At 41.9% G+C, this 11901-nt stretch overlaps 1 pseudogene across 1 annotated transcript; it reads right to left on the bottom strand.

The window, feature by feature from the left end:
- Window positions 1-741: 741 nt before the first annotated feature.
- On the bottom strand, window positions 742-1437 carry LOC116557537 (annotated as a pseudogene). The gene has a single exon (XR_004271561.1). The product of XR_004271561.1 is annotated as a 60S ribosomal protein L13a pseudogene (transcript).
- Window positions 1438-11901: the final 10464 nt, after the last annotated feature.

Raw genomic sequence — 11901 nt, 5'->3', positions numbered from 1 at the left:
AAGCTTTAAGAAAAACTTGTTGCCAGTTTACAGAAAAACTGGATGACACTTCTTTAACTTTTAACCAATATGTTCACACACAGAACTACTTTTAAAATATTTTAAAACCTGCTTACACTGTAAAGCAAAATTCATACAACCTACTTGCATAATTCCCAACAGTGTTAACAACATTCACTGACAAACTGACATACTTAACTTTTTTCATTTTATAACCTTATTAAAGGTTCAATTTTATAACTTTGTTAATATTTATTAATCTCTCCTTTTTGTCTTACTTTCTGTTCCTTTCTTTCTTTGCCTTCCTTACTCTTTCTCTTTCTCCTTACTGATTTTTTTTTCTTCTATTTCTCTCTAATCTTTCTGTTTCTGTCTGTCTTAGATAAGCAGTGATTTTATCATTTGTAAATTTGTTTGAGCTGTGGGCTTGAGATTAGACTTAATTAAAGCTGTTTTAAGATTTTGTAATAAACTGAGTAAGCCAAGTCACTTACTATATTTATGTGCTGAGCAGAGAAAGGTTTACAGTATTACAGCTTCAATTTTAGCTCTTTGACTTATAGTAAACTTAGAATATGTAATTATGTCGTCTTTACTAGAATGCAGCTGTCCCTTTTTTACCTGACCTATTAATAAGCAGTGTTAAAGCATTAAACACAGAGAAGTGCAATACTGCCTTGAATTGCTCTTTCCTTAAAGGATGACAAGTTGAAATTAGTAACATGAAGTTTTCTGTTTTTGTTTTTGAGGAATTAACAGTCTTTATCGGGCTCAGACCAGGAGTCCATGGGTCTTGAGGACCTCTGTGTATTTGTCAATTTTCTTCTCCACGTTCTTCTCGGCTTGTGTCCGTAGCCTCATGAACTGTTTCTTCTTCCGGTAATGGATCTTGGCTTTCTCCTTCCTCTTCTCCTCCAGGTTGGCTGTCACTGCCTGGTACTTCCAACCAACCTCGTGAGCCAGGCGCCCCAGATAGGCAAACTTCCTTGTCTGCTTCAGACGCACGACCTTGAGGGCCGCAGGAAGCACCACTCGCTTTTTCTTGTCGTAGGGCGGTGGGAAGCCGTCAGACACCCTGAGGCGGTCCAAGGCGGCCTGGCCTCGCGCGGTCTTGTGCGGCAGCACGGCTCGCCCGGAACGCCAGAAGATGCGGCTGGGGGCCCGGAAGTGGTGGGGCCCGGAAGTGGTGGGGCTCGGAAGGGTTAGTGTTCATCCGCTTGCGGAGGAAAGCCAGGTACTTCAAGTTGTTTCTGTAGAAATTGCCAGAAATGTTGATGCCCTCGCAGCGAACGACCACCACCTTCCGACCCAGGAGTACCTGCTTAGCCACGATGGCTGCCAGGCGGCCCAGGAGATGGCCTCGACCATCGAGCACCAGGACCTGCACCTCCGCCATCTTTGGGAGCCGCCAGGGAAAGAGTAACATGAAGTTTTAAGAGGAAATCTGAAAATATTTTAGAAGCAGACTTAAATAATCTACTTTAACCATGTGCTTAAAGCCACAAGTAGAATACCTTAAATCTTGCAATTGAGTTTTCAGGCTGACCACATTATGGACCTTAAACTGGCAAACTGTTCTGAAAACAATGACCTACTAGCAGAGAGAAGACTACCTTAAATTCGTCTTTCATGCATGTGTTTTCACTATACTTACATGCAATGTTTACTTTTATTTTTTTACTTTCTGAGAATGAGCTTAACATTTTTATTTTTTAATTTAACTAATATTTAATTTGGTATAAAGTTCTCCTTTAAAGGGTAATATGTGGTTTTACAGGCTTCTCTTAATTGCTTTTTAACTAATTCGTGGGCCTCCTTTTATAGCTGACTGAAATTTATTATTTAATTTTTCAAAATTAAGGATAAATAATGCTTGTGCTAGTAGTGTTGCATTTTAAGATAGAAAACAGGACTTGCAACTCAATTAATTAGAAAATTCTTTTCTACTGAGGAGCAAAGCTATATGGCTGGCTTTTAATTGCTCCTTACTAATTTATAGGCTTTTAGTATATTTTTTAGAGGTTGCTGTTTTACTGAAATTGGATTTTAAAAGAGCCACGTTAAGAGTAGGATTGAAATAACAACAGTGGCTAATATCAGAAAAAAGGTTTTACAAACCTTAAATTTTACTTAAAACATGGCAGAGAATTTACAATATGGGATGCTGCATGTTTACAAAGAACAGATGAAATTTCACTATGTGACACCTGTGGAGAACAACATGTGGCGCTGCAGGTCCTGGGATGGCAGCTGGGCCGGCCCCGCCCTGGTGCTGCTGTTCCCCACCCGGGCAGAAGGCATGTCAGGAGAAACTTTCCTGCTAGAGCTTCCCCACCCCCAGCTTTTCTTTTTCTTTTTGGCTTGGCGGTGGCTCCAGACTGTAATACCTTTCCCTTTTTATAAACATACTCCTCATTGACTTACTATTAATTTCTGGGCAGGCTAAGAGTTCTGTAATAACTGCTTGAAGTATTCACTCTCTAAAGGCTTACATGATATAGCCTTTTTGATCTCTTTTGGGCCAGCTCCATCCTCTCTAATGGACCTGTGGCCCCTCACACTTCACTCCCCTCATTGGCTCCTCCTGGAGCCATCTATTTCACACACTTTCACACACTTCCCCCACCCCAAGACTCCTCATCAAACAAAACAAGCCTCTCTTGTGTCCCAGGTGGCTTCAAACGTACCTACACACTGACCTCCCCCACCAGGACTCACCAGATGAAATGAGCCTCTCTCATGTCCCAGGTGTGTTCACACGCACCCACACACCCTGACAGCAAGCTTTACCTCGCTGCAGGATTTGTGTCTGCCCTCTACAGCAGCCTCTGTTTTGTCTGCCCTCTACTACAGCCTCTCTGTTGTCTGTGTGGGAAGTAGAAAAGTTCCTTTTTGAAGTTTCCTTTCTTGTTAAAGAATAAGTGTGCTAATAACTCTTTGTTAAGCCCTATCTTATTTAGCTATTAAATATGCCATGTTTACAGGCAGATAGTACACTCTATGTCCTTGTACTTTAACCAAAATATTTGTACTGGATGGGCTCACAGACAGTTCACAGCTCTCTATTGCTTACACCTGTTTAGAAAAGTTTTGTTAGCCAACCAGGTTTTAGTTTAGATTGTGAGGTGTGGCTCCAGCCAATGGAGATCAGGCATGGTGGTAAGGATGACCTCAAATGCCTAAAGGATAAATTTGTGTATGTTCCTTTATTCTTTGTACTCTTGTGGCAATATGGCAAGCGAGAGTACCCTTCCTGCAGTCCAGGAAGTAAAAATTGCATTGCTGAAAGATCCTTTGTCTCAGTACTAATTTTTTTTTTTGTGGCACTGAGCATCTATTTCCAAAATTTATTTCCAACATCAGCCCTCTACAGCAGCCTCTCTTTCATATGCCCTCTGTGGCAACCTCTCTTTCAACTATAGGCCCCTCTTTTCTTACCGTGATTCTTGGAGTATGCTGCACAGAAAGTTGTCTTGCAATCTCTCTTCAGGTTCCTATTGCGCTGATGGGTATGCCTTGGGATGTGGGCGAACCAAGCCCTTGTTCTGGAAAAGCTCTCATGTCAACACACCTAGGAACTGGATCTCCCAAATCCCGGGGCCAAAGCCCCACAGGCAAAGGAGATAGTAAGCCTGTTGTATCTCTCTCCTGGCTGACTCACCAAATGTTGTAGCAGAATTACAACCAAAGAAGATAAAGAGACCAATGGAGACTGAAGAGAACTTTAATTCAGGTGCCCAGACTAGCAGCAGGCTCATGTCTAAAATGGCCACTGAAACAAATAAGGCAGTTTACCTTATATGCAGTTTGAGGCAGGAAAACAAGGCAGGAACTAGGTTTCAAACATACAGAGTCAGTCAGGTTTTACAATCTTGGGCTTCATGGTCACTTGACTCCATAACCTTGCAGCTGAGGTAGGGGGTCAAAAGTTGGGGAGGACACCCAAGGAGATCAGAAGAACAGAAAATGCAGAAGTATGTGTGGACTGCAAACGTAAAGATACATTCAGGTGCTCTTACGTCTCTAGAGAGAGGGAGGTACCAGATCTGCTTTGCCTCTACATTTTTCTAAATACAGCTTACAACTAAGCTGGAATGCAAGATATGCTTGCAGCTCCAGCTTGTAAGTTTCACTAGGGAGAGGTTACTTAAATTCCTTGGCCTTTTTATAACTCTTAAATGACCTTTACTTAAAATTAACCACTACCTGTGTTATGCTTATTGTTTAAACTATATTTTGTTCTATTTTATTTTATTTTCCTTCCACATAACCATTGGTCAAACCCGATCTGGCCTCAGGCTGCACTTCTCATGGAGTTCATAACCAAAATCAGGTTGGTCACTCAATTTTAGGCCATACCCAGGGGCTCAGGTTTCAGAAGGTCTTTACTATCTCTTTACCTTACAAATCAACGTGGGAGCATAAGCACTAGTAGAAAAACCATACCTTAATGTTGAAAGTAAACTTTCCTAAGCTGCTCCATTCTCTGTGGAGAAAATGTTTCTAAATTGCATTTGATGGTAATAGCCCTAGCTGTCCAGAGACAAGGGCTTGACTTCATGACTGACCAGGTGGAGACTGGGCAGCCACAGGGATATCTCTGCTAGTATTGTTTTCTGTGGCTCTGTTCAGAAGCAGAGATAAAAACACATTGCTCTACCAGTTTCAGGGAAACACCGTCCCACTTAGCTCTGAATCCCACTCACGAATGCCCAAATCATTTTCATAGTGATGGAATAGAATCCTATGCTTAAGAATTTCGGAGCTCAACTTCCACTTCTTGGTCAAAATTAGTTTTGTTACTTTAAGTATGTCAACATACATTTGCACATAATTACATTTTTCTTGGAGGAATTTCAGTATCTGCCCTTTCCTGCCATAACTGCCTCTTGTACAACGGTAGATCTTTGTATGATAGAGGTCATGGCTGGGGATTCACAGTGTATTCTTTGTTATATTAACAAAGATAGGAGCTAGGAGGTAAGAAACAGATTCCTAAAAAGCTCTGAAGATGCCTATCAGGGTAGGAGCAGAGGGATTTTTTTCGTTGTTGTGGTTGTTTTGTTATTTTTCTAAACTGGGAAGGCTTCCTCTCCTCTGTCCAAAGACTGTCCTCAAAAATGCTTCATCTTGGCCGGGCGCGGTGGCTCAAGCCTGTAATCCCAGCACTTTGGGAGGCCGAGGCGGGTGGATCACAAGGTCAAGAGATCGAGACCATCCTGGTCAACATGGTGAAACCCCGTCTCTACTAAAAATACAAAAAATTAGCTGGGCATGGTGGTGCGTGCCTGTAATCCCAGCTACTCAGGAGGCTGAGGCAGGAGAATTGCCTGAACCCAGGAGGCAGAGGTTGCGGTGAGCCGAGATGGCGCCATTGCACTACAGCCTGGGTAACATGAGTGAAACTCCGTCTCAAAAAAAAAAAAAAAAAAAGCTTCATCTTCTGTGCATAGTTATAAAATACACCACTTTCACAGCCATTGAGAGAAAGGCCCATGCTGTATCATGGAAGACAAATGCTGTGTTTTCCTAGCCCCTAGTGTAAGTGTCTTCATATAGGAGACCTTTACAGATGCTTGGGGAACTGGTTATTGCCTCTATCAAGCTGCATAATCTTTAAGAACTTCTGCTAAGGAGGAACTTCAGCTTACTTTGTTTCATTGTGGCTCATTGAAAGCACTTGATAAACAAAGTAACACAGAAATACAGGGCTATGCTTTTGGTGAGCTATCATGTGCAGCATGTGATGAATGAGTCCTACAGGTGGAAACCAGGATGTCCCCATCACATGGATGTGAACTCTGTTTACAGTCAGCAGGCATTCTGGACTTAACTGACACTCCAGGTTAGGGTTAGGGTTTTTTACACTGAACTGTGGATAGCTCAAGAGCTCTGCTCATCCTGAGACCAACTGGAGTGCACTAGTGCTTCAAGGACAAGTAAAAGCTCCACTGTTTGGGGCAGTAGATGTTTGTGAACTGAGATTACATCCCTGTTACTGATAATAGATATAAATGGTGAATAATTTTGTTTCCTTGCCCTTAAATTTTAGTCCAGGTTAATTCACTAGTTCTCTTAAAATAGGTATTATTTTCTTATATTGAATGCATATTCTCTATAAAACTTGTTCCACTTATTCCCATGTTCTCAGTTTCAACGTTTTTCTTACTTGGCATTTGAAAGGGTACAAGTCATTGTGTTGCTTCTGGGGAAGAAAAAATCTTTTAGGTATTGTACCACCACCAGTGCTAGTGAAGGCAGTGAGTGATGTATTTCTTCACGATGATATTTTTCTAATATGGACAGCAGATAAAAGTCAACTGTCCTTCCTGATGCTACCCTGCATGGCCTACAGCCTTCAAGATGTAATCCCTACCCCAGCCCCTCCTCCCTGATGATGCCCCCTCCCCATTTCCCGCTTTCTCAGATGGGCCCCCTCACTGTTCTTAACATGCCAAGCATGTACCTACCACACAGCCTGGGATTTACCTGCCACTTTCTCCTGCCAGTTCAGGATTCCTGGGCAACAGCTTTGCTCACATCCTTACCTCCCTCAGATCTCTGCCGAAGCATCTCTTTCCAGCAGAGGCAGGGTCTCTTACTCTGAATTACTATTTACAGCAATCATCATAACCTGCTGACACTTATTCCATGGGCTCCAGAGTGTACCCTCCTGGAAGGCAGGCCCCACTCTGTCCCACCCCACTCTGTGCATGTCAGCACCTGGAACAGTGCCTTGTGCACAGTGAGGGCACAATCCATGTTAGTGTAGCTGCAGGGCAATGTTCCCCAAGATCCCCCTGCAAGGGAGACACTGCAGATGTAGACAGGGCAATGTGCTAACCGTGCACAGGCTGAGGCAAGGAACTGTCTTAACACTCTGGGTCCAGTAAACCCCAGGAGTCTCCTGATCTCAGCACCCAGAATAGCTTGGTGTACTTAGCACACCCTCCCACAACATACACCTGGGCTTGTGTAAGAATTTGGTGTAGGTTGGCCAATTGACCCTTCACATCAGTCTTGTGATCCTGGACGTGTGATTAATTCCATGTTGAGATTAGAAACTGAATTGCAGGCAGGTTCAGTAACTCTTATGATGTCATACAGAGAGCATGTAAACAGAGATCGAAGTGTGGCAAAATGACACTTAATGCCATCCTAAGTATTTGCCAGCAGTCCCGAAACAACAAAACTGACAGTGATGAACCAATTGTTTCTGTTGAAACTGAAAAATACCTGGTTCTATGTTTTACTCACTTTTAGATTGCCCTTTTGATTTTGAAAGAAGTTATCAGATAAATACAAATAAAACGGAGTTTTCAATGAACTGCTAAAGCCCGTCTTACTCTCAATAGCAAATGATTCCTTCTCTGCAGCATTCCTGTTCACAATCTATATTCTGTGTTAAAGTTTATTTGGGCTGCAGTAGACAATGCTTTTACGATGGTAACATGTAAGTCCTAAGTTAGGATATTATTTTGTTTCTGATAAACAATGTTTCCTCCATTCTTTCATTTTTCATTGCACCATAAGGCCCTGAAGTAGAGAATGCTAGCCCAGCCTATATTGTCAGGGAATCCTTGACTTTACTACTTTCTGATGGTGAAACTTGGACACACTTCTTTAAGCTCTAATGCCTAAGCTCTTTTCACCTACAATTTGAGAATTTTGTGTAAATTAAACAGTACATTTTTATTAAAAAAAATGCATTCTGAATATTAAGGAGATATATACACACTGATAATTATCGTTGCTACCACCAGACTTCTCTGATGAGATTTCTTTTTATTTTTGCTTCTAATCCTTTCTTCTGAAATTTCTCATTAATTAAACTGTGCATCTTATGTAATTTGAACCTTCCTGAAAACCTGAAAGCCCACATTCTCCTTCTCTCCTTAAAGGAAGCCAGAGACTAACTTTGAGCTGACTGCCAGGTGGTATTGGTAGAGAGCTGCACTGGCCGACTCTCCTGGCCTGCTCGCTGCCTACTGAACATGCACAAGGTCTCCTTTATAAAGCAGATAATTGGGAAGCATTTCAGTTAGGTATCTTTAAAAAACTGTTTGACAATCTCCTGTAGCCCTGTTTTAGCCACCTACATTTTTTAACACACGTAAAAAGAGCTTCGGCTCTCAATGGGCCCTGAAGCCTGTAGGTGCATCACCACTTGTGTTCCTACTGTCTGCTTCAGTGGTGCTTTTTAAGTGTTTTTGTAATTTTTACCATGACTGTTTGTCCTGGACCTCAAAAACACGAAGCTATAGTGCAGGAAGAATTTGTCAACTGGGGATTCACAAGAGAGAATTTTTAATTTAAAAAGACATTGTGAGTACCTGCATGATTCAGAGAAAATGTACTTTCTGCTCTACTTGAAAGAAGGGAACTTTTCTTGAGTATGTTTATTAAAAGGCTCTTTTCACAAAACCAAAGTCCATCTTGGCACACTTCTGTAGACAAGACAAAGGAGATCGTATCTGTTCATGTTCACAAGCCACTTCTACAAGCACCTACTTTTAATTGTCAGTTATTAAATACTGTTTTCCATAGTCTTTGAATTGTGGCTCCCACGTAATAGAATTCTAACACATTTTTCATCAACCAGTGAACCTCCAAAACACGTTTAATAAAATCAATACAATCAGACATTACCTTAATATTAAGATGATAATCCTCAATTTTATCTCATAGTTATCACTGGTCTATCAAGTCTTGATAAAGTATGATTTTTCTACATAATGACAAAGTAATTCCAGTTTAAATTTAATATTATATATTTTTAAATTATATTGGTGCCAATATTGTTTCTACACTGATTATTCTGTGGAATTTTGTTTACTGGTATAATTAAAATAATTTAAAAATTATCTATGGGAACTCTGGGGAAAGTACATGGAAAGTCCACTAGGTGGCGCCTGACACCTGGCGCAAACGCCCACGATGGAACTCCGGGGAAAGTGCATGGAAAGTCCACCAGGTGGCGCCGGACACCTGGCGCGAATGCCCCCGGGCTGATCTGGATCCCAGGCGGCTGGTGATCGCCTCACTCCCATCCCCTAGTCCCCCTGGGATTACGTTCTCGATCTGGGGCAGGAGGAGGGCATCCAGCACCCATCGGAGGCACCAGCCTTGGAGCACTTGGCGACCTCAGCTGGGCACGGTGAGACCCCAGCAGAAGGGGACTGGGAACATTTTTACGTGAGGCCCCTGCGACCTCCATGCTCCGCTGGTGACGGCTGCCAGGAGCAGACTGACTCCCCTCTGACTCCTGGGCCGTGCCGGCCAGTCTGAGTTCCAGAGGGGACCGGACCTTTCCCCGAGGCGGGAGCCCAGTGCGCCCCTCCAGGACCTCCCATGGGCCACATCACCAGTTCCCGGGCTCCCAGCAACCGTGGATCTATGACACTGAAACCACAAAAGGTCTCACAGAAAACATGGATGAGACAATTTCCATCCCACCGTTTCAGAGAGGAGGTCTTGTCAATTGTCAAAGCCCAAAGAAATGGCTGATCATCAGTCATCAAGGATTGATGATCTGACCAGAACACATAACACTCAAACAGCACGACAAAGTCACATTACAACAAACAGGTGTGGGGCACATTTGTGCAAATATATGTGTCAAGAGAATATCGATTTCAGGCGGGCTCGGTGGCTCACACCAGCAACCCCAGAGCTCCTGGAGGGTGAGGCAGGAGGATCCATTGAACCCAGGAATTAAAGACCAGCCTGGGCAACATAGAGAAACCCATCTCTGTAAAAATCATATACCAATTTCAGCATTATTTACTGGCTATTAAGCTAAGGTCTAGTCCTTGCCAACAGTGGAGACTGAACTTGGCCCTGACAATCCCAGTGGCCTCTCTTGCCATCTTCACCATCCTCATTCCATCCTGGCAGAATTTCCCAGGTATAGGGCCATGACATTCAGAGCAGGAGACTTCTCCTGTCCTTGACATTCCTCTGTGCCCTGACCAGAGAGAATGATTCCTCCAGAGCTTCCTCTCCTACATATAAACGATGTCCCTCTGTGCAGGGTGGCAGGTACACTCCCAGGGCCTCAGGAGCAAGGCATGCCCACCTACTGCACCCTCCTGTGTGTGAAAATATTTTTATTTTACACGCAGGGAGGCACAAACACACTAAGCCCCTGTGCACTTGGAGGTGATGGGGGTGGGTGGTCTACTTGTGTACGTGTGACCCTGTAGTTCAGGGTCAATGTCTTGTATCTTTAGGAAGACATTCAGTGTCCAGCTTTGTGTGGGCTGCTCACTAGTGTCACTGGCAAATCAAGGTAACAGAAGACTTGAGGATGACATCAGTGCTATGAGTGCACCTGTGAATGTATCTCTAACCTGGAAACTAAAATCCCATCAGGTGAATGGTAGAAACCAGACATGTACAAACTTTCATGCTTCAAAATATGCCCAAGAAATATACTGCTACTCAATGGAACAGTATAGAGACGGGTAGAGACGGGGGGGTATGCAAAGACAGGCCATTCTCATAGGTAAATGGTAGGTTATTAATTACAACAATAATAATAATTATGTCTGAAAAGGTGGAAGCTCTGAAGGAAGGGTTAGGAAACTTCTGAACTGTGGGTCAGGCTGATGGGAGGGAAGTGGAGACAGCACGGATCATCTGGGAAGTTTTTGCCTCATTCTCCTCTGTGTCATATGAGTTACACAAAGCTGATCCCACAACCCTGTTCTGCCTCACAGTGGTGGTCAGCCTCATCCTCTTCCCGGGTTGTCTGATTAGTCAAGTGCCTATGAAGATTGTAGCTGAGCCTCAGAAGCCAGCAGTGATCTGTTAACCCCCTGGATCCAACAACAGCACTGAAAAGTATAATAGAAATTTGCATGGATGTTAATATCTTAACCCATTTTAGGATTAGTTCTTCTAGTAATTAAAATTTCAGAAAGATGATATGAGAATTTGCTTGATAAAATGTGAAAAGTTTGTTTTATAGGTCAATTTTTTTTTTTTTTTGAGAGGGAGTCTTGCTCTGTCACTCAGCCTGGAGAGCAGTGGCATGATCTTGGCTCACTGCAGTCTCTACCACCTGGGTTCCAGTGATTCTCCTGCCTCAGTCTCTTGGGTAGCGGGGATTGCAGGTTCACGACACCATGCTTGACTGATTTTTGTACTTTTTGTAGAGATGGGGTTTCACTATGTTGGCCAGGCTGGTATCAAACTCTTGATCTCAGGTGATCTTCCCATCTTGTCCTCTCAAAGTGCTGGGATTACAAGTGTGAGACACCCTGCCCAGCCTAGGTCAATTATTCAAAAGGCTAAATAAAAATTGTATGTAGTTTAATTGTTTTGCTTTGTTTTTATTGAGAATTATTTTATATAACTTGGAAATTAAATCTTATAAAAAGAATATATGTATTTAATTAGATATAGGAAAAGGATATCTAGGGATACAAATGCATATTATATTTTAAAGTATGAAAATAAGAAAATTAGTATTTTGATATTGGGCATATGTAACTCTCATAAGAAATATCTTGTTTATACTGAATGTTTTAGAAACATTAAGAAGAGTTAAGAGTTTAAAATTGAGTTATATTGAATATTTTTTTCAATATTTTGAAAACAAATATTTTAGCATTAGGCCATAAGAGTAGAATTAGAAGTGGATAAAAACATTATAGCAGTTGTCAAATAACTTAAATGAAAAAGTTATTATCTCAGTGAAGTAAAAAATTACATCTTTTTAAAAGGTAGTAAATCAAAGTCTGTACATTTTGTGTAGAAAGGTTAACAAAATTTGAACTTTTGAGATATAATTTTGAGAAATTTTAAGGAGAAATAGATGTTAAAATTAAGTATCAACTTTTAAAATTTTTATTCAGAGTAAATTAATATTTAAAGAAACTTTTTTGACATAGAAAA

This window comes from Sapajus apella, unplaced genomic scaffold, assembly GCF_009761245.1.
Source record: "Sapajus apella isolate SASKATOON/1434 unplaced genomic scaffold, GSC_monkey_1.0 scaffold19, whole genome shotgun sequence".
Lineage (NCBI taxonomy): Eukaryota > Metazoa > Chordata > Mammalia > Primates > Cebidae > Sapajus > Sapajus apella.
Note: the sequence above shows the minus strand (reverse complement) of the source record. Positions and strands in the feature narration are given on the sequence as shown.